This window comes from Mus pahari, chromosome 7 (assembly GCF_900095145.1).
Source record: "Mus pahari chromosome 7, PAHARI_EIJ_v1.1, whole genome shotgun sequence".
In the NCBI taxonomy this organism is placed as follows: Eukaryota; Metazoa; Chordata; class Mammalia; order Rodentia; family Muridae; genus Mus; species Mus pahari.
The window spans coordinates 42117257-42136294 of record NC_034596.1 but is presented as its reverse complement, the minus strand read 5'-3'; the positions used below and the strand labels follow the sequence as shown (position 1 = coordinate 42136294).

Sequence of the window (19038 nt, the reverse complement as noted above, 5' to 3'; positions counted from 1 at the left end):
CTGCCTTGATTGTAATTGCAAATGGCCCCAGGGACATTTGAGGAGATGAAAACTTTCAAAGCTGGTTTGTGATGGTGGTGCCTCCATTAGCCTTCCATTGCTGTTATAACACGCTGTGCCATTTTTTTTTTTTTTTTTTAGAAATTTAAAGTAACACATCTTCATTATTTCATAGTTTCTCAGGCCAGAAGCTCAGGCATGGCTGCAGTGGGCTCCACAAGGTTACTATCAAGATGCTGGCCAGGTTCCTTTCTTACCAACAGCTCAGGGTCATCCTCCAGCTCCTCTAGGCTGCTTGTAGCAACCAGCTCCTGGCAGATTAAGAATGAAGACCTTGATTCTTTAGATGGAATTCACAACAAAATTGTTGTCTTCCTCAATGCCCAGAAGAGAGTCTCCTGTAGTGGTATTTTAATTAGGCTTATACCTGATTAAGCCAGACCTACCAAGAATAATCTCCCTTCCATTAGCTTATAATTATATTGGAATCTTTATTACTTCTCCGAAACCACTTCAAGCCTGCCACATACTGTAACCTAATTATGGATTAATTAACATCCCGTCCTTTTCACAGGTCCAACCATCCCTGAGAAGGAAAACACGGGAGTCAAAACTCTAGGGAGTATCTAAAGACCCTGCTTCACACCTAGAAATACATAAACATTCAAAAAATAAAAACTCTACTTTTATATGTGTCATGACTGAACTTTATATCATATAAATTTATAAAATATACCATGGAAAAAAAATATTGTGATAATGTTATAACAACCCTGTAGGCTACATTGGAATTCAATGTTCAATATCCAGAACTATATTTTCTAGAAAATTACTCAACAGGGGAAAAAAAAACAGTCGCTAGATTCATCACCCGTACCCTTAATAATTTGTTAGCAATTAATTTACAGAAATCACTTCCCAGGAGCACAACAGCCAACTCTCCCACTAGCTGGCTTTTATTCCTCTGTGAGCTTTCATGGAAATGAATAGAAGCTCACTTGCATTCAGACTTCAGCTCTCCAAAGAGAGTAGAGTTACCTTTGCACCAGGGTTTCACTTTCTGGTTTCTCTATCCTGGAGTGGCTCTGTTTTCAGCTCCCCTCACTGTATGAAAAGCCCTGCAGCAACATGGAGTCCCCACTTTACCAATTGTACACACCCTCTATGTTCCTTTCCCCCCACAGTGAGGAACCTGGAGTTTTGGGGCGTCCCAGGAACATCTTTGAAGTTTATTTACTCGCAGTATCTCGTTTTCCGAACAACCGTCTACAACTAAGTACTTCATAATTTTGGCCCCTTCTGAGAACTTTCAGTCTTTAAGGAAGTTGGTATTTAAGGCAATTAAATTTAAAAATACAATGAACAGGAACGCTCAGGCCATCACAATTGTGCTTCAGGTGCTGTTTTGACACCATTGATGCTATTCCCTTGGGGAGTGCTCAGCAAGGTCAGCTGGATGGTTCTCAGGCAGGTCTGCTTGCTGAAGAAACTACCTGTTACCATGGAAATAAACACAAAAGAACATGTCCATCTTGGAGAGAAGGGAGCAATTTGGAATTCTTTCAAGGGTTTTATGTTAAAAGGGATAGAAACTCTTCTGCAGAATGTTCTTTAGTGAAAATAAACATCTTCCTTTCAGTATCCAAAGTATTCCACTATAGAAAATATGGGCCACCTACATATAAGCAAACTTTCTTTTCTTTTTTGGGGGGTGTGAGGTGGGGTTCAAGACAGGGTTTCTCTGTGTAGCCCTGGCTGTCCTAGAACTCACTCTGTAGACCAGGCTGGCTTTGAACTCAGAAATTCACCTGCCTCTACCTCCCAAGTGCTGGGATTAAAGTGTGTGCAACCATTGCCCAGCATAAGCAAACTTCCAAACCTAAAATTTCACATATTTTTTAAAACTTTTGGTCATTTGCTCCCTTAAAGCCTATTTACTACAATAACTATATTGGTTACTATAAAGAATAGGGTAACTAAAATAATTATTCAGATAGTCAAGAATGTAGATGTGTCACTATAATGTGCTAAAATGAGACTACCTACATTTGCTTACATAGCATCTTGTGGATACTGGCTGATACAGTGTCTTACATACTTCCTTTGGGGTTTAACTTATTCTCCATAACTCACAACATACAGAAATTCCTTGTTCTAAACCTTAGTAGCTTGTAGGAACTGGGGCTAAAGGCAGGATATAAGATTCTTTGGGTTAACTGCACATCTTATAACAGCAGCTATGCTAAGATATCCAGTTTAAGACTCTCAGAGCCCATTTCCTCATCTATAAAATGGATATACCAGCATAAAGTGAGAGTAGGCAAACCATGACCCGTGGGCCAGACCTGACCCAATGCCAATTTTGTTTTATGAGAGCATGCCCACGCTGGATCATTTACATACAACCTGTTAGTATTTCTGGAGAAATTCCATGGCTTATAAAGCTTACCACATTAAGTATCTGTCCTTTTTCAGAAAACAAACAAACAAACAAAAACAAGAAACACACAGCAACAACAAAAAGCAAGGGCCAGCTTCTGACACATTTGTTTGGTGAAGATTGAAAGAGACACCACAGAAGGTACTCCTATGGCAAATAACAAACGTGTCTGGGAGGAGTAACACCTTGGAACTGCTAGGCTTGCCTGTGTTCCCCACCCACATTTGTATCTGGCCGTAGAAGTGGCTGAAGTAGTATGACCACAGGATGTGATGTGCAGCTGTCATGCAGGGCAGGAAGCCCTGTGGGCCACAGACAGCAGCTGCTGGGAGTCATCTGTTTCAAAAGTAATTGATACTGTGCCACTCCTTGATGGGGGATCTGGTGGTCACAGGTGTGTGACGCATGCATATTCATGACTGGCTCTGCTCCTAACTGTACGGTGGAGACAAGAGAGTGAGAAGGATTCAAACCACCCTTAGAATATGGCCAGAGCAGACAGATGCAGTCATGACAGAGCTTATTTCCATTCTCCTCAGCAATAACCGGTTATCCATGGTAAATTATACAGGCTTGAAATTGAAAAGAAAAGGTGGTCTAATTTGTAGAACTTTAAATTATGAGTTTACTATAGCAAATGTGGACCAAAAATTCCAAAGAATATAATAGATCAAAAGCTAGCAAATTTGCAGAAGACCCATATTTGTGCATTTGCAAATAAAGTTGGATCCCCAAATCTATAAACTCTGGGAGCAATCTTCACAACCTTCTTTCAAACCAAAATATTTAAAGGCTGAAAAGTTTGCACCAAGACCATGGTTTTCAGACACAAACTATCACCTGTGCCTGTCTAGGCCCATAAGTACTAAATCAGTTTGAACATTGCCAGCTGTAAACAGGTGAACAATTAATTTTTTTTCTCTTAAAATGTTTTTTTTTTTTCGTTTAAAAAAGTTGTTCCTGATGGATTCTGGACAATTTATATTAGCACCTCCCAACAAAATCATAAATAAACTCAATCTATAGCAAGGATAAAATACTATTACCAGAAGAAAATTTCCAATTAATGAATGATTGTGGTCTGTATGTTAAAATGAAATTGCCAACTTTCACAAGCAAAACCATACGGTATTGGGCATTCTTTCCTAGAATCTCCCTCCCAAATATTTCATTTGTATTATTTAAAGCACTTTGACCCATTTTTTTTTTTTTTTTTTTTTTGATTGAGCTGCTCATTAAGCACCATGCAAAGGACTATAGCCAGGGTTACTGCTCTAGAGGTAGCTAGAGCCTAGTGCCTAAGAGAGACAAGGCTGTTTCTAGAGGAAAGGAGGAACAGCCATTCACCCCCAACTGAGCATACATCACAAAAGGTCCTCTGAATTGGTTCCAGAATTTACTTTATATTCAAACCAGTACTCAAGTCTATTCAAAGCACTCAGCAATCTGGCTTCTTTGAACAGTCAGTGTTGCTGCTTGATGATTGTGAACCATGAAATTCAAAGTAGTGTTCACCCTGAAGTTGTCTGAGAGCTCATCCAAGACGTGAGTTCCTCAGCCTGAGAAAATATCAACAGCTTATCATTTCACATATCAAAAGGAGCCTTCTAATTAGCAAGGAGCAGTAAGACACCTGCAGAGGCTTCAACCAAAAAAAAAAAAAAAAAAAATAAAAAAAAAAAAAAAAAAATGTACTCAGGTGATCACCATTTATACTTGATAAAAAAAACAGCCGTTGGAGCTGAGTTGATTATTACCAAGAGTTTTCAGCCAGTTAAACTACCAACTGCATTCATTTGACTGGTAATGAAAATATCCCTCTCCACACAAATACTATTACATACGTGCCTGAATTCAAAGTATACGGATTTCTCTAAACAATAGGTTTATGCCTACATTGTAAATATCAGATCTATAGCTACATATCCATTTGGTATCCACACTCTCCAGATAAAGATGTAGATTTAGACAAAGGAACGTGGAAGGAAGCTACATTGTCACTCCTTTTTGTTTAGAAACAGGAGGACTCATTTCATTCTATGCTTGCTCTCTAGGACTGATGTTAGCAAGCCACCTCATACCCAAGGACTTAAACAATACAAACCTATTGTTTCATAGCTCTAGATGGTAGAGTTTTAGGATTCGGGGTTGGTGAATAATTTCCTCACGAGGATTCGGTGGAGTCTCCTCCATGTGTGTAGACTAGCTCTGGGTGGTTTGCTGGCAATCTTCAGTCTTCCCCAGCATTTGGACCTCTGCCTTCATTTTGACATGGCTTATTCTAATTTGCCTTTCTCTAAATTCCCCTTTTAACTGAGGCCACTTGTCACATTGGACTGTAGCCAAGCCCAAGTACTCTCCTTAAATATAAAAATCGTCTATTCAAAAAGGTTATATTCTAAGGTGCTGGAAGTTAGGACTTTAAAATACAAATTAGAGGGTTGGGGACTAAACTATTTAACAAAGGTGGTAGAGCATTGACCTAGTGTGAACAAGGTCCTTGAGTTCAATCCATATACACAAACTAATAAGCTATAAACCATCACTTTAAGGGGATATGTGGAGCAAGTAGAATCATGTCACCAGACAAAAACTAGGAAGATTGAATGGATTCAGAAACCCTCATAATTTTCGTATCTGAGAACGGTAGGCATTTCATCTCAACCTGGTTCCTGTCCTGGAGCACTTGACCATGACACCTCACATGGGGATGTGATAGCTTATAGTTCTCCATGCTAATGAGGTATCCAGATGAGCTGGCCCTGAGGGTTTAGCTAATAAATTTCCCTTCCTGGACATTCCTTCCTACAAAAGGTATTTAATTTCTGGTCCACCCTGAGTTAAGTTGTATGTAAACAGTTTGGACAAGCAAGGACTGTCTCTTTCATCAAGAACCACGATGAGAGGTGTGGGAGGGGAGCTTTTGTTATACAGAGTCATGCTGACTGAGTCTCCCCACATCCTCTCTGGCCCTTGGGCCCCCTCTGTTCCAGACTCTGTTCTGCCACCCCTGAGCAAGTGTCGGTCTTCTGAGAGCCCAGCGCCACTGTGGTAGAGAGAATAGAAGGTAGCTTAGTGTTCACACATCCCAGCAGCAAGGTGGAACTTGGACCCACAGAGGTACAATTCAACCTGGCCTACATTCCCAGTTCTAACACCCAGTGTCTATGTAAGGTCAACAACTATATTTTACAGCACAGATCACATCTTGGAGGAGGAGGAGGAGGAGGAGGAAGAGGAAGAGGAGGAGGAAGAGGAAGAAGACAGGGTAAACTTAACATATCACAATGATACAAACCTACCGCCCATAGCCTCACTGCATATTTGTATCAATTTTTTAGTTTAATATCTCAACATGGCAGCCCTGCCTTGAAGCCAATTCCTATAACCCACTAATTAGATGGGAAAGGACCTGGAATAACTCAACTCATATATCAGAAAATGAAGCAAACTACATGTGGGAAGATGGAAGGGTCAAGCAAAGGGTGGGGTGGGGTGGGGGGACAGAGTCCAGATTTTAAATCTACAGCAGTTTTTCTTTTCCTTTTTATCCAGTGTGCCTTGATTCCAGTTTCTGCAAATTCACCTGGTAGAAAAAAAAATCTCAGAAAGTGCTTAACTCAGTGAGCATGTGGTTATTCATACACCTCAAAGGGAAAAGACACGCACCAGCTTCAGAAAGCAAGAGAAAGAAAAATCTTACCCAAATCCAGAATTATCTTGGGTGAGCAAAGATAGTGAATTATAGTGGAGGTCCTTGGAAGGCGGGGGTCACAAAGACAGCATTTAAGATCAATTTACAGTGATTTAAAAAAAATAGTCCCCATACTTCATTGAATCATTTCCCCTGCCAGCTCGAGTGCCTGATTTAGAAGCACAAAGCAACTCACAATCTGCAAAAACTACAGGCAAGCAATCACGAATGTTTGATTTCCCATGGGCTAGACTTCATCAGTCTTCAAACTAGGGCTAAGCACCGAGTCTCATCCTATTCTCCTCCTTCAACAGTCTGACACTTTGCTATATTCATGCATTCAGTTGTTCACCACAAAATATGGGCCTCTCACATACAAACCTCTATGTGAAAAGAGAAAAAGCAGCTCAGGCTCCTACAGGGCAGAGAGGACCAAGTCTCCCTACTCAGATACCCAGGGAATGCTAACAGAATCCTATTATGAACAAGACCCAATGGGCCTGGATAACTACTTAGTTTTATCTTTTTCTCCTTGACAGCTGTGACTAGGAATCTCAATATCATGCAATTGAGATATCTTTCTTAATTTCCACCTGTTTCCTTCTTTATTGACTTAACCTCATTTGGTAAGGTTTCCCTGGGTATGCCACATCCCTTCAGTAGACTGAATGAATACATTCTCTCCTTATGCACATCTGAAAACTGCCTTGAATTGAACTCTGATGTACTTTAGGAGCTGAGTCACAAAATTCTGTGCAAAGGAAAGAACCCTACTGGAAATGAATAACAGTCCCAAGTAGCTAGCTTCACAGTTACATTTACATCACAGTTACATCTGCCTTCCTCAAGGTGAGACAACTACTAAACAAATATATTGTCATAATTTTGTCTTACAGATTATGTTGTAAAATATTTTTGTCTTATGACATCATTTCTTCAATGAACTAAAGTCTCACAATAAAACAACCAAGAATATCTAATATTGGATGATGCAAAATAAAGGTTATCCTCTATTAGCCAGACAATGACCATACATTTTCATTTTTTATTCCTTATCCCTTGAGCTTTTGAATTACTAGATTTGCATAGCTATGTTCACTCTGCTCATTACTTAACATAAGTCTCATTCTTTTTTTGCCACAGGACACTTCTCTGGGATGTCATAATTCTTAATGCTCAACTGAGCCTTCCCTCCAGGCCAAACTCTCTACAGTCTCTCATTTCTAATCTCTTATTCTCAGATCCAGAAAATGAATCAGACTATGAACTCTTTCACTATTTAACAAATGCTCTCATGGCTCCAGGAGAGCAGTCAACCTTTGATGTATCCTACCACCCAGTATAATTTCACATCATGATAATTGCTACTAGAGACATATACTTCTAACTACAGAGTTTAAAATCTCTATTCCCATAGTTAAAATGTAGTTTAGCTTAAAATGTAAGCATGCATTTTATTATATGAGCTAAGTAATCTGAAGCAAATTAGCTTTTGTCCACATTAGAGTATATACCCTAAATTACCTCTTTACTGGCTATTCAAACTATTTCCATGTTATCCCTCAGAAAGTAGAAATGTCTCTATATTAGTGTGGGGGTATATGCATAGACATGCGAGTGTGTTTTCAGAACCAAAGACAGGGTCGTCAGGCCATTTAAAGAAGCAAAGTTACCAAAATAATGTTTGCTAATTCTTCAACTCACAAGTTTGCTCTTCTCAAGAACTGTAATTTTTCAGTTTCTATATTTTTATGGAAAACTAAAAAAGTTTTAAATTAGCCCAAATTGATTTTTAATTTCATTTAGACTCTAGTAACCTCTATTTCCTAGTAACTGTTTCTATTGAAACATTTTAAATTGGAGACTACCTATCCAATGAATGAAGTACCATGTGTCATATTAAGAACTTAAATAGCAAATAAAAATCATCAGCCCCCAACAGAACCAGAAAGCCCAACTTATTTTTCATAAATCTACTATATAGGGGAAAAAACCCCACTGTCTAGCTAGCTAGTCAATATTTCTGACAAATTCACTTTACTATACAGAAAAAATATTCTGCAGACAATACCAAAATACTATAATGTATTCTTACATGAGAGCATTTTTGTTTTTATTCAATCAGATAAGAGAAAGCCACAGAACTGTCAGAAGAATATTTGCAATGCAATTAGAGGGAGTGAGCGCATCTGAGTGAGTGCCAGACACAAGGGGCCTCCCCTTAATTCACACAGTCCAATGTCTTAATGCACTGTACAGCATCAAACTGCACTTCCTACAGTGTTGGAACTTTTGTCACTTAACTAGATGTTTACTGAGTGCCTGGCTGGGGCACTCCACCCTATGGGCTCGCTGTGCAGGGCTATATACAGAGCTCCAACACCATCTGTCACTTCAGCTTCTAGAGGTTGAAAATTTCAATTCAAACTAATTTACACTGTGCTCAAACTGAAGCTATAATTCAAATTTCGACTCGAAGCTTGAATTCCTTTTCAGTGTTCTTCAACTTTGACCCAGCGCCCCCCTCCTTCACTGAAAGGGGCCAGGACAACAGCCCAGCAAGTGGGGCAGGCAAAACAGGCCTCCTTTGTTCACTTTTGTCCTTCCAGTTCTCTATTGAGGTGAGGGACTGAAAAGGCGCACCAGGCTTTGGAAGCCTGCTTGCTTGCAAGCCATCCTCCCTCAAAGAACCAAAAAAAAAAAAAAAAACCTCCAGGATGAAACTCTTTCACAGTCCACAGTCCATTCTTACCTTAAGGCACAATTAGTGGGAAATTAGCACTATTCCTCCCTTCTTCCTCTTCCCTGGATGGAATATGTTCATAGTGTCTAAGCCGTGTTTGTAATGCTCGTCTAAACTGCATGCTCAGATCACACTATTCAAATGCCAAGGGCATCTAGAAATGGCATGGAATTAGTTTTAAAGTTGAAATTTGGAGAAAAAAAAATACACTACATGCTGAATAACACATACTGAATTTTTTGAATGCTCTCAACCCACTTGAGAAAGATAAATCAAATTCATTGCATAGTGCCCCATGGAAGACCTCCTACAGGATTCCCTGAGATTGCCCTGGGAATTGACTTCTTGTTAGAGTGGGCTTTGACACCACACATATCATAAAATGTAGAATATATTATAAATGAACATACATATGTAAAAGACTATATCCAGTATTTCCTGTATCCACTTAATAAGGAGAATTTTAGGACCATTTTGATGTAATAGTAACTGTCATCTTCATTCTCCTTTGAATTAAATAAATTAAATAAATACGGAAGATAACAAGGGAACACACTATACAAGATAGGAGTTGCTAGCAGTGTTTTGAAACAGAGTAAGACCTTTGATAGTGTGCATGATGCAGAAGTCTGGGTGGATCACTGGAAAATTCTTATACTTACTAGCTTTTTAGTTATTTGAGGGAAACCATCCATCAGGCTGCTATTTTTTTTTTTTTTTTCTAATTTGGAATTCCAGTCTTGTAGGCCAATAAACTAGGTCAATTAAGTTGACACCACATCTTTTTTATTAGCTCAGCTGAGCAATTATAATTGGGTGGTGAGGGTTATTCTGTCATCTTTGAAGAGTCAGTGGTAGAAAGAAATGCCCAATGCAGAGAAGGAATTTACAATTGCAGCACATCTCTAACCATTCAGCATGAAGATGTTCCTATCTGTTCCAGACCCGGGGCACATGTGTTCTTGGTCTTGATTAAAATAATGATGTCACTTTGGGGCAATAAAACAAAGGCATACTAATTTAATCTACTCTTTTAACAAAATCATTTGGCACAAGTGCACCACAGACATACATATAATCCGACTCATCACATTAAAATATCAACAGGACAGATATCACCAGTGCCGTCTCATGATGGAATATGGCATACACTCAAAACAACATCTGTTTTAGGCGTTTCACAAGATATGGGGTCAGCCGTACTTGTTTGAGCTTGTGCAACTTCTAGTTAATAAGGGTTAAATGAAAAAGTTAGGAAACCTTGTGAGTGACTTCTTGTTCATGATATACAGCATGCTGATTTATGGCTTTATTTTGTGTGTATGGTACATGGCGCCATGTGTATGTGTATGTCCCATGTCCTATGTACAGATTGAGAAGAACAGCTCCGTGTCACTCCTTGCCCTAACCCTTGTTTGAAGCAGGGTCTCTCTGTTTCTCACTACTGTACTGCATGCCAGGAAGTAGGACCATGACCATTCCATGATCAGCTTCTCTCTATTTGTATCTCTCTGTAGAAGCACTGAACTTTCAGAAACATGCCACATTTGACCCTTCACGGATCAAATGTTTCTGAAATTGAGAATTTGAACTCAGGTTCTTGTGGCTCCATGGCAAGTGTTTTCTCCGTTGAGATATTTCTTATTCTGTTGCTTTAAAAGTAGAAATTTTGTACCTTTTACTACAGCTCTTATCAAGAAAACAGAAAGGAANAAGTGCTGTTTGAGATGTGAAGTAACGTGAATCAGTACACAATTGGTGGGATTGAGAAACGATGCAACTGTTACAGTAGAAAGTGTGGTGATCCTAAAACAAATTTTCAAAGAGTGTTCAGAGGATCCAGCAACCTAACAGTACCTACAAACAATTAAAAACAATGATTCAAAGAGATACTTGTACATCCAGATTTACAGTAGCATCCATACAGTAGCCAGAAGGTAAAATAACCCGGTGTCCACTGGCAGCTGAATGACAATGCACAATGGAAGAAAAGCCAGACATACTGTGCAAGTAAGGTCAGCCAATGATTAAAGGCTCAACCACCTGACTCAAATGAGATACTGAGTCAAACTCATAGAGATAGAGTAGAATGGTGATTGCCAAAGACTAGGGGAAGGGAAGCTGTTATTGTTTAATAGGTTTCAGTTTGGAATGATGAAGAAAATGCTGGACCTGGACAGTGGTGATGGTCCTCCCCTGTGGATTCACGAAATGCCAATCATCTATTTATTTTAAGATGGTTTGCAGTGACACACTGTATACTTTATTACAGTAAAAAGCAACTTACATTTTACACAGCGGATTGAATTTGTCTCTCTTTTGAAACACAACTGATTATGAAATTCAAGTTGCTAAAAATGGAGGTTAAGCCAATCTGCTGCATTTCTCCTTTCTGCAGCCTTCTCCTGGATTCGAGGAGAACTAATGGTTATTGGTTGATGTCCATGCATTGTTTGTCATTCTTAGAAAAGTCATGCCTAGGTGTGATGGCCTACACTGGTAATAACAACATTAGGAAAGTGGATGGAGAAATACTGAAAAGTCAGCGCCAGCCTGAGTTATATTACAAGAGCTTGTATCAAAACAGAAGGGCCCTACAATGATGGCTCAACAGTTAAGAGCAATAGTTGCTCTTCCAGGGGACCTGGATTCATGTCACAGTACCTACATGCCAGCTCACAACCAGCTAACCTTAGTTCCAAAGGATATAGCACCTTCTTCTAGCCTTTTTGGGAATTGCATGCATGTGATGCAAACATACATGCAGGCAGAATATGCATACATAAAAATAAATCATTAAAAAGAGGGAGAGGAAGGGAGTTGGGAAGGATGAAGAGGAGCCAGAGGAAGAGAAGGAGGAAAGATCGAGAAAATAATGTCAGTCAAAGGCAGAAGCATACAGCTGAATGGTAGTTCTGTGGACTGGAGGTGAGGATAGGGATGGGGATGCGTATGAAGAATTGAGCCACAGGGTACAAAGCTCATTAGGTTGAAACAATAAATTCTGGATAGCTAATGAATAGGGTAGTGACTATGGTCAATACTAGTGAGTATGATTGAAGTTTGCTATAGCTGCAGATCTTAAACTTCTCTCTGCAAAATGAGAGAAAAAAATGTTAATATAGAATGTGATGAATATTTGATGATCATCTATTAATATATACCTACATAAAACATCAAGTTTCATGCCTTTAAATATACATAACTTTCATCTGTCAATTATACTGTGATAGATCTGTGGACAGGATGACTTTTTCCTTTGATGCCAACAGAGTTGTTTTTGTTGTTGTTGTTTTTTAGTTTTTGGTTTCTTTTGGTAAGGGGCAGCCAAAGGATCTTTTCATTAGTATGAGTTCATTAAAAATAAGCCGCTGGATTCTTGCTCTTAGCACCTAGGTCTCTTCATTTTTCTCATCAGTCAGGGAGGTTTGCTTACCTGCCAAGAAGGTTAAGAGTGAAAAGCAGTACAAAATTTAAAATAGAAAGAACATCTAAGTGCTTATTTAAAAGATTTAATTTCGTCGGGCAGTGGTGGTGCATGCCTTTAATCCCAGCACTTGGGAGGGAGGCAGAGGGCAGGCAAATTTCTGAGTTCGAGGCCAGCCTGGTCTACAGAGTGAGTTCCAGGACAGCCAGGGATACACAGCGAAATCCTGTCTATATCTATATCTATATCTATATCTATATCTATATCTATATCTATATATACATATAGATATATAATTTCATTATTTTAAATTATGTGTATGTATCTTTGTGTGGTATGTGCAGCATGTGAGTGCTGGTGTCTGTGGAAGCCAAAGGCTGTGCCTTCCCTGGAGCTGAAGTGACATGCAATTGTGAGTCCCCTGATATTGGTGCTGGGAATCATACTCAGGTCCTGTGAAAGAGCAGTGCATGCTCTAAACCATCTCTCTAAGTCACATTTGGCAAATTTCAGTCATTGGCGAACCACTTTTAATCATCAAGCCTCTCAAAGGCGACCTGAACACTCCTGAGATGCACACACACAGCTTCCTAGTGCAGGCAAGCACACCAGAGCTGCCCTGTTTGTCCAGTGTGCTCTGGGTTGTCATCCTCCTCAGACAGAAACTGTTCTGTAGGCTGAGGCTCCAGTGGCAGCTGATGTCGCCTTCATGTTGGGACTTAATGCTGTCATGGGTTAATATACAGGCATTCTGCTGGCCTGCCTTCAGGGACCTAGCAATTGCTTAGGACATGACCTGCCTTGGCTAGATGCAACAGGTGTGTGCTGCATATGAAAGGACCCACTGCCACTCAGCAGCTCGCTTGCCCTTCATCCCTCCCTCCCTCCCTCCCCCTTCTCTCTCTCTCTCTCTCTCTCTCTCTCTCTGCATGTGTGTATGTGTTCCCCAAATCTTCTCTGCCCTCATGTCTCTGCTCCTTCTGTCTGTCTGTCTACATGTCCACCTGCCTGCATCTACCCTTTCCAATGCCCTCACTCCTCCCCGCTCCCCCAATAAACCCCTTTCACACCAAGTCTGTTGTATGGCATAATTTCTCAGGGGCACACGTGGCATGCATAATTTATAACAGTGAGAGTGACATTTAGAGGTTACCTTTCAGGAGAATGATAACAGGAAGAGGTCACAAGGGGGCTTTTACTGATGATGTTGCACTGTATTCCAGGATGACAAGCCAGATATTTAAGTTATGTAAAAGTAAATTTGTGGACACTGATGATAGAAATGTTATGCTCATCGCAATCACTTCAGTGCTGAGAACAAGAGGCCACTCACTCAGTAAATATTTATGATGAATTAATGAATGAACGAATAAACTAATCTCTTTAGAGAGAATCTTCTGTGGAATTCCATTAAATACTATCTTTGAAGTATCTGTCATATATATATGACAGATCTTATATGAATATATATATATATATATATATATATATATATATATATTACAGATCCTTTTCTATCCATCACATGAGGAGAGTGATATTTAAATAAAAGTGTTAATTGAAGAGATCCCTACAGAGCTGAAGAGATGGCTCAGTGGTTAAGAGCACTAAGTGCTCTTCTAAAAGTCCTGAGTTCAATTCCCAGCAACGACCTGGTGACTCACAGCTATCTGTAATGGGGTCTGATGCCCTCTTCTGGGGTGTCTGAAGACAGCTATAGCGTACTCATATACATAAAATAAACAAATAAATCTTTTAGAAGAGGAAGAGAAGGAGGGGGAGGAGGAGGAGGAGGAGGAGGAGGAGGAGGAGGAGGAGGAGGAGGTCCCTACTATAGTGGTCTACACGCCTGGTCTGCACATTCTCAGGACACTCTGACACAAAGTTGTGAAGCACTCATACCTGGCCATTGACACCACACAGGCTCACAAGAAGCATGTGGTTCATTCACTGTTGATGCTGCAACACCACCACTGTGGTATAAAGGTGTTTGTATCAGTCCATGGCCACATTCCTACCCTGCAATACATGACCAGGCCAGTTCTCTGGCACCTGCTGCACTGCTTTTGAAAGTCAAACTGTTAAGTGCAAAGTTGTCCAAGGTCTATTATAGCACTATATTCCCACTAATGTGAAACATTTAGCTACTTTCCCGAGTCAGGGTTATAAAAGCAAATTTGATGCATTTTTCAGTGGATCGGTCAATTGCGATCCTTCTAATAGTTCTGCCAAAGATGGTCAATATTGCTTTTCTTCTAATTCTTCTTTTCTACAGTAATGTGGAATGGGTTGGTAAAGGTATCACACATTGTCACATACTTAGGCTGCTGAAAGCCTTCTTAGATTTCTCTTCTAAGACTCTAAACTTGGTGTAGAATTTGGGTAATAACTCTCCTGTATTCCAAACGGTCTACAAAAGCTGTTTAGGATTGGGAGCTTTTAGTTAAAGATAAATGTTTGCCTTGGGGCTAGAGAGATGCGTGAGCAAGTGGACGCTCCTTCAGTGCAAGCCGATGAGACGATCCCTAGATGTCCTGTCAAAAACTTAATGCAGTGCCCAAATCCCATTACCTTTGCAGTGAGCTGGTAGACTGAGGATTGGTCTGCACAAAACAATGCTTCAAAATATTGTGGGAAGAACCACTTCCTGAAAATTCATCCTCTGAGATGTGTATATGGGCCAGAGTATAAACACACACACACACACACACACACACACACTTTGCCTTGTTTTAAGAAATGTTTGTTTAAAATTACACTAAAAGCTGGATATGATAATGCACACCTTTAGTCCTTGCATTTGGGAAGCAAGTAGATCACTGCGAAATCAAACCTATCCTAGTCTATGTAGCAAGTTCCAAACCAGCAAGGGATATCTGATGTAACTCTCTCAAAAACAAACAAATAACAATAACAATGACAAATGAAGTGCTAGGAATATCCCATTGTAATTGCCGGGACCTCTGGTCACCAAGAACAAGTTAGTGACAGTCATGGACCGGATTGTGAGTACACACACACACACACACACACACACACACAATCAGTGGAGATATAAAAGCCCATAAAAGAATTATTGGAATAAAAGACTATTCCATAATACTGTCGTCTGAACTACAGCGTTGCCTGTTACCAAAAAAGTCTGCACACATCCGAATTAAATAGCTTTGTATTTGTATTAAATGGAATAGTGTTTTTGGTGTTGAATACTCAGGATTTGGGCTTCCTCTAAATTCATGAGAAGTCTCAAGAAGACCACACTTTCAAAGTCTTTGATGGGAAAAGCAGTCGCAGCTGCTCCCTGGCCATGCGGTCTTGTGAAAGTTACTTGACCTGTCTAAGCTACTGTCTCTTAATTTTGAAATGGAGCTGTTATGGGAATTGACATGAGATGTGTGTGCATCGTTCCTGCACGCCTGGAGTTTCCCAATAAGTTGGCTACCATAATCATTAACGTAGAAAGAATTCTCTTGACTCCATTGTTTTAGGACTTCTGAAAGGCCTCGCAGCAGGGAATGGGTGGTTAGCACAGGCCATTGCAGAAGCAGCCCAATTCAAGCAGGTTTGTATTCAGGGGTCACTGTGTTCCTCCCCACAACAACCCCAGGGGGAGCTCCTGGTGCGTGCGGAAACAAGGCTGCCTACCCCATTATACTCTGCCCCACAGCTTCCTGCTAGAGCTTCGGCAAGGACTGACCCTGTTCTTCAAAATCACACTTCTTTCTATTAACCACCCAAGAATAGAGAAGGAGAACATCATTTCCCTCTCTGGACTTCTTCCCTCTCAGTTTACCCTGTTGCGGGAGCTGAGGGTGAAAATGGTGAGGTAGGAGAGGGACTCTTGCTCATGGCGACCTCCCTCTGTGCTTGCAGAAGCACAGGGACCTCCAGCCAGCTTCGGGGATGTGAAGAGGTAGCCCGGAGCAAAGGGAAAGAAATGACCTGCCCACCAGCCCGGTGGACTCCGGGAACTCGTGCTGCACCTGCTATCCAGAGAACACTTCTCAGAGAATGGCTCTGCCTACTGGGAAATCCCTTCCCTGTTCTGTGCAGTGGCAGATGTGAGCCGAGAGTAGCCGGATCCACACACCGCGGGAATCCGAGTGCCGCGGCGCCCACCCGCGCTGCCTGGAGGGCCCGGGGCGGTGCCGGGCACAGATGGCGCTCGCAGCTAGATGATGCTCTAGCGCCGGCAGTCACTCCAGGCTCACCACAGTACCCCCGGGCGAAGCTGTAGTCAGATCCCACCCTGAGAGCCTGCGCAGGGAAGAGGCTCTTCCTAGTCTGTCCCAAGCCCAGTGCACCAGCCCTGAGAAGCCCCTGTCTACAGAGGCTGTGTGGTGGGGGAACTGTCACTGCCCTCACCTGGAAGCCAACAAAGCAAGTGTCCCCAGCGCACCATTCCTGGTGTCTATCCTGTTCCCCTCTGATTCCCCGAGTCCTCGACAGGACTGAGAAAGCAGGGGTGGACAGTCAGCATCACCCCCCGCTCACGGCGATTCGCCCAGGTGTGAGCACATCTGAACAAAGCCCACGCCCAGATGTGTCCGCGGGGACACGAACGCGCGCACGCTGCAGCGCGACCAGCGAGATTCAGTCGCTCTTCGCCGCCGGGCAACCGACCCTGTCTTGTGACACTCTGCATCCACTGCGTCCCAGCCCAGAAAGCTGTGTAATGCCCGTCTGTCCACAGGCAGACCTCTAGTCAGAGCTTCCAGAGAGGCGTGGGGCGCAGGCGCCCAGGCTGAAGTTGACCCGGGACCCAAAGAGCTAGTGGGCGCTAGCCCGCAGTACCCGAGCGGCGGGGGTCGAAGCTGCGTCCTCCCAGGGCGTGCGTCTCCTTTTTCTAACCAGCGCCCTGACTGTGTCAAGGGCTTGCAAGAGAAAACGAAGTCGCCGACCTCTTTCTCCCAAGCTGCAAACGCTGCCAGACTCCCTCCCACAAGAGCCCGGGTTGAGCCAGGGCGCCAGTGTCTGAGTGACAACGCGGCAGCCTCGGGCTCCTTGTTCTGCTCCAGCGGCGTCAACCCACCAGGACTGAGTGTCACCAATGCAACCGCCAGACACACCCAGGGCTACTCACGTTTTCGTGCCGCGCCCACCTTCCTGCCGGGGCGCTACTTCCTAAGACCCCGGAGTCCTGCTGTCGTGCGTGTTTCTGAAGCTTTCGAAGCTGTCGCCTCCAGCTTCCCCAGTCTCTGTTCCTGCACGGTCTCTCGCGCCCCCGCGTCTCAAGCTCGGACTCCGGCGCGCGTCCGCCAGCGACCCAGGCGAAGCGCGCGTCCCCGCCGCTCCCGCCCTCCGCTCCCGGCGATACCCAGCGTCGTGCTCAGGCCCCTCCCGACTCTCTTAGCGTCCCCGCGTCCCCCTCCCCCGCACTCACCGGGCGTCGCCCGCCCCCTCCCCTCCGGGCTAACCCCCTCCCACCCACCCACAGCTTTGGCTGCAGCGAATGGGCTCCGGCCTTGAGCGCCTGAGGACTGGGTGGCCTCTCACCTGAGAGGTCGCGCTACTCCGGACCTCCGCCACCGCGCACCGCGTGAGGTGGTGGCTGTATGGCCAGGAACTCAGGACTTGAGTGTTCAGGGAATGGGTGACTGGGATGTGTCTACAGAAGATGTTCCAGAAAACGAGTGTTTTTAAATGCCACTTTCCTTAGTTTAGATTTCCGTGTGAGTGTGATGGATGGATCCGGATCACACATTCCCAACCTCCCTCCCCTCCCCTCCAATCCTTCCTCCCCTCTTCTCTTCCTTTAAAGTATCTCGTGCTTTTGAAACTCTAATTGGCATGGGTTGAGTATTGGTTTATAGTTTTACAACTGTCATTTCCAAAAACACTTGAGGGAGGGTCCCTTTAGCATGTAAGCAGATGCTATTTTCATTAGGGATTGGGTTTCTGGAGTAGGTGAAATAAGCTTTTCAGATTGCAGAGTATTATACACGCATTTTTTTTCCTTCAATGCAAAACGACTTAAAAAAAAAAAAAAGAGTGTAGAATTTGAGTAAACCCACTGCGTACTACACAATTCAGATTCTGGAGGCCCCTCGCCCCTTCCAGCACGATGCTGTCCAAGGCACAGAGCCTCTTACCTGGACCTACGCCCTTCTGCAGGCCCTGGTAGGTCAGCCTGGTACTACCCAGCTGGACCACTTACTTTTGGAAGCTCTCTTCAGCCTCTACTTTCAGCCCCCAGAATAGGTGTTAGATTGGCACTCATGAATAAAAACAGATCTGACCCGGGTCGGGTCATGCTTCAGAGGCTTCATCGCTCCTCTGCCCTGCTGTGACTTTCATTTGAACTTAAGCTTCAACCTACCTTCACTCATGTGCACAGTGTTCTCTTCTTTCTCCTACTGCCCAACATACAGGATCCCCTTCATAAAAGTATTTCAAAGTTTCAAAGAGTACTATGATTCAAACTTGATCTCTAAACCCATAGTCTTAACCACTGCACCATGCTGTGTCAATGACAGAGCACAAAATGTTTGTTTCTTTGCGTGGGAGTAGCACCTCCACAGAGAGCCATGGAGCCCTCCAGTGGTACCTGGGTTGAACAGACTTTAGGCTTGCCTCTTTTTTTTTTTTTTTTTTTCAGTTCTATCTTCCCCTCCCCTTTCTCTTTTTCTTCCTTTGCCTGATTTTCTCAACCAAATTTCTTTTTTTTTTTTTTAAGATTTATTTATTTATTATATACAAGTACACTGTAGCCGTCTTCAGACACTCCAGAAGAG

General features: G+C 42.6%; 1 protein-coding gene across 35 annotated transcripts in view; it reads right to left on the bottom strand.

Annotated features, from left to right (window-relative positions):
• Nrcam (neuronal cell adhesion molecule) overlaps nucleotides 1-17867 on the bottom strand; it is a 266233-nt gene extending 248366 nt beyond the window's left edge. For 21 of the 35 annotated variants that reach the window (XR_003844257.1, XM_029541067.1, XM_021202477.2 and 18 more), the window contains exon 1: nucleotides 17388-17564. The gene's annotated coding sequence lies outside the window, so the exon portion shown is untranslated. Of the gene's footprint in view, nucleotides 1-16669; nucleotides 17325-17387; nucleotides 17565-17800 lie in introns of those variants that run through there. The other 14 variants (XM_029541084.1, XM_029541086.1, XM_029541088.1 and 11 more) reach the window with 3 other exon arrangements.
• Nucleotides 17868-19038: the final 1171 nt, after the last annotated feature.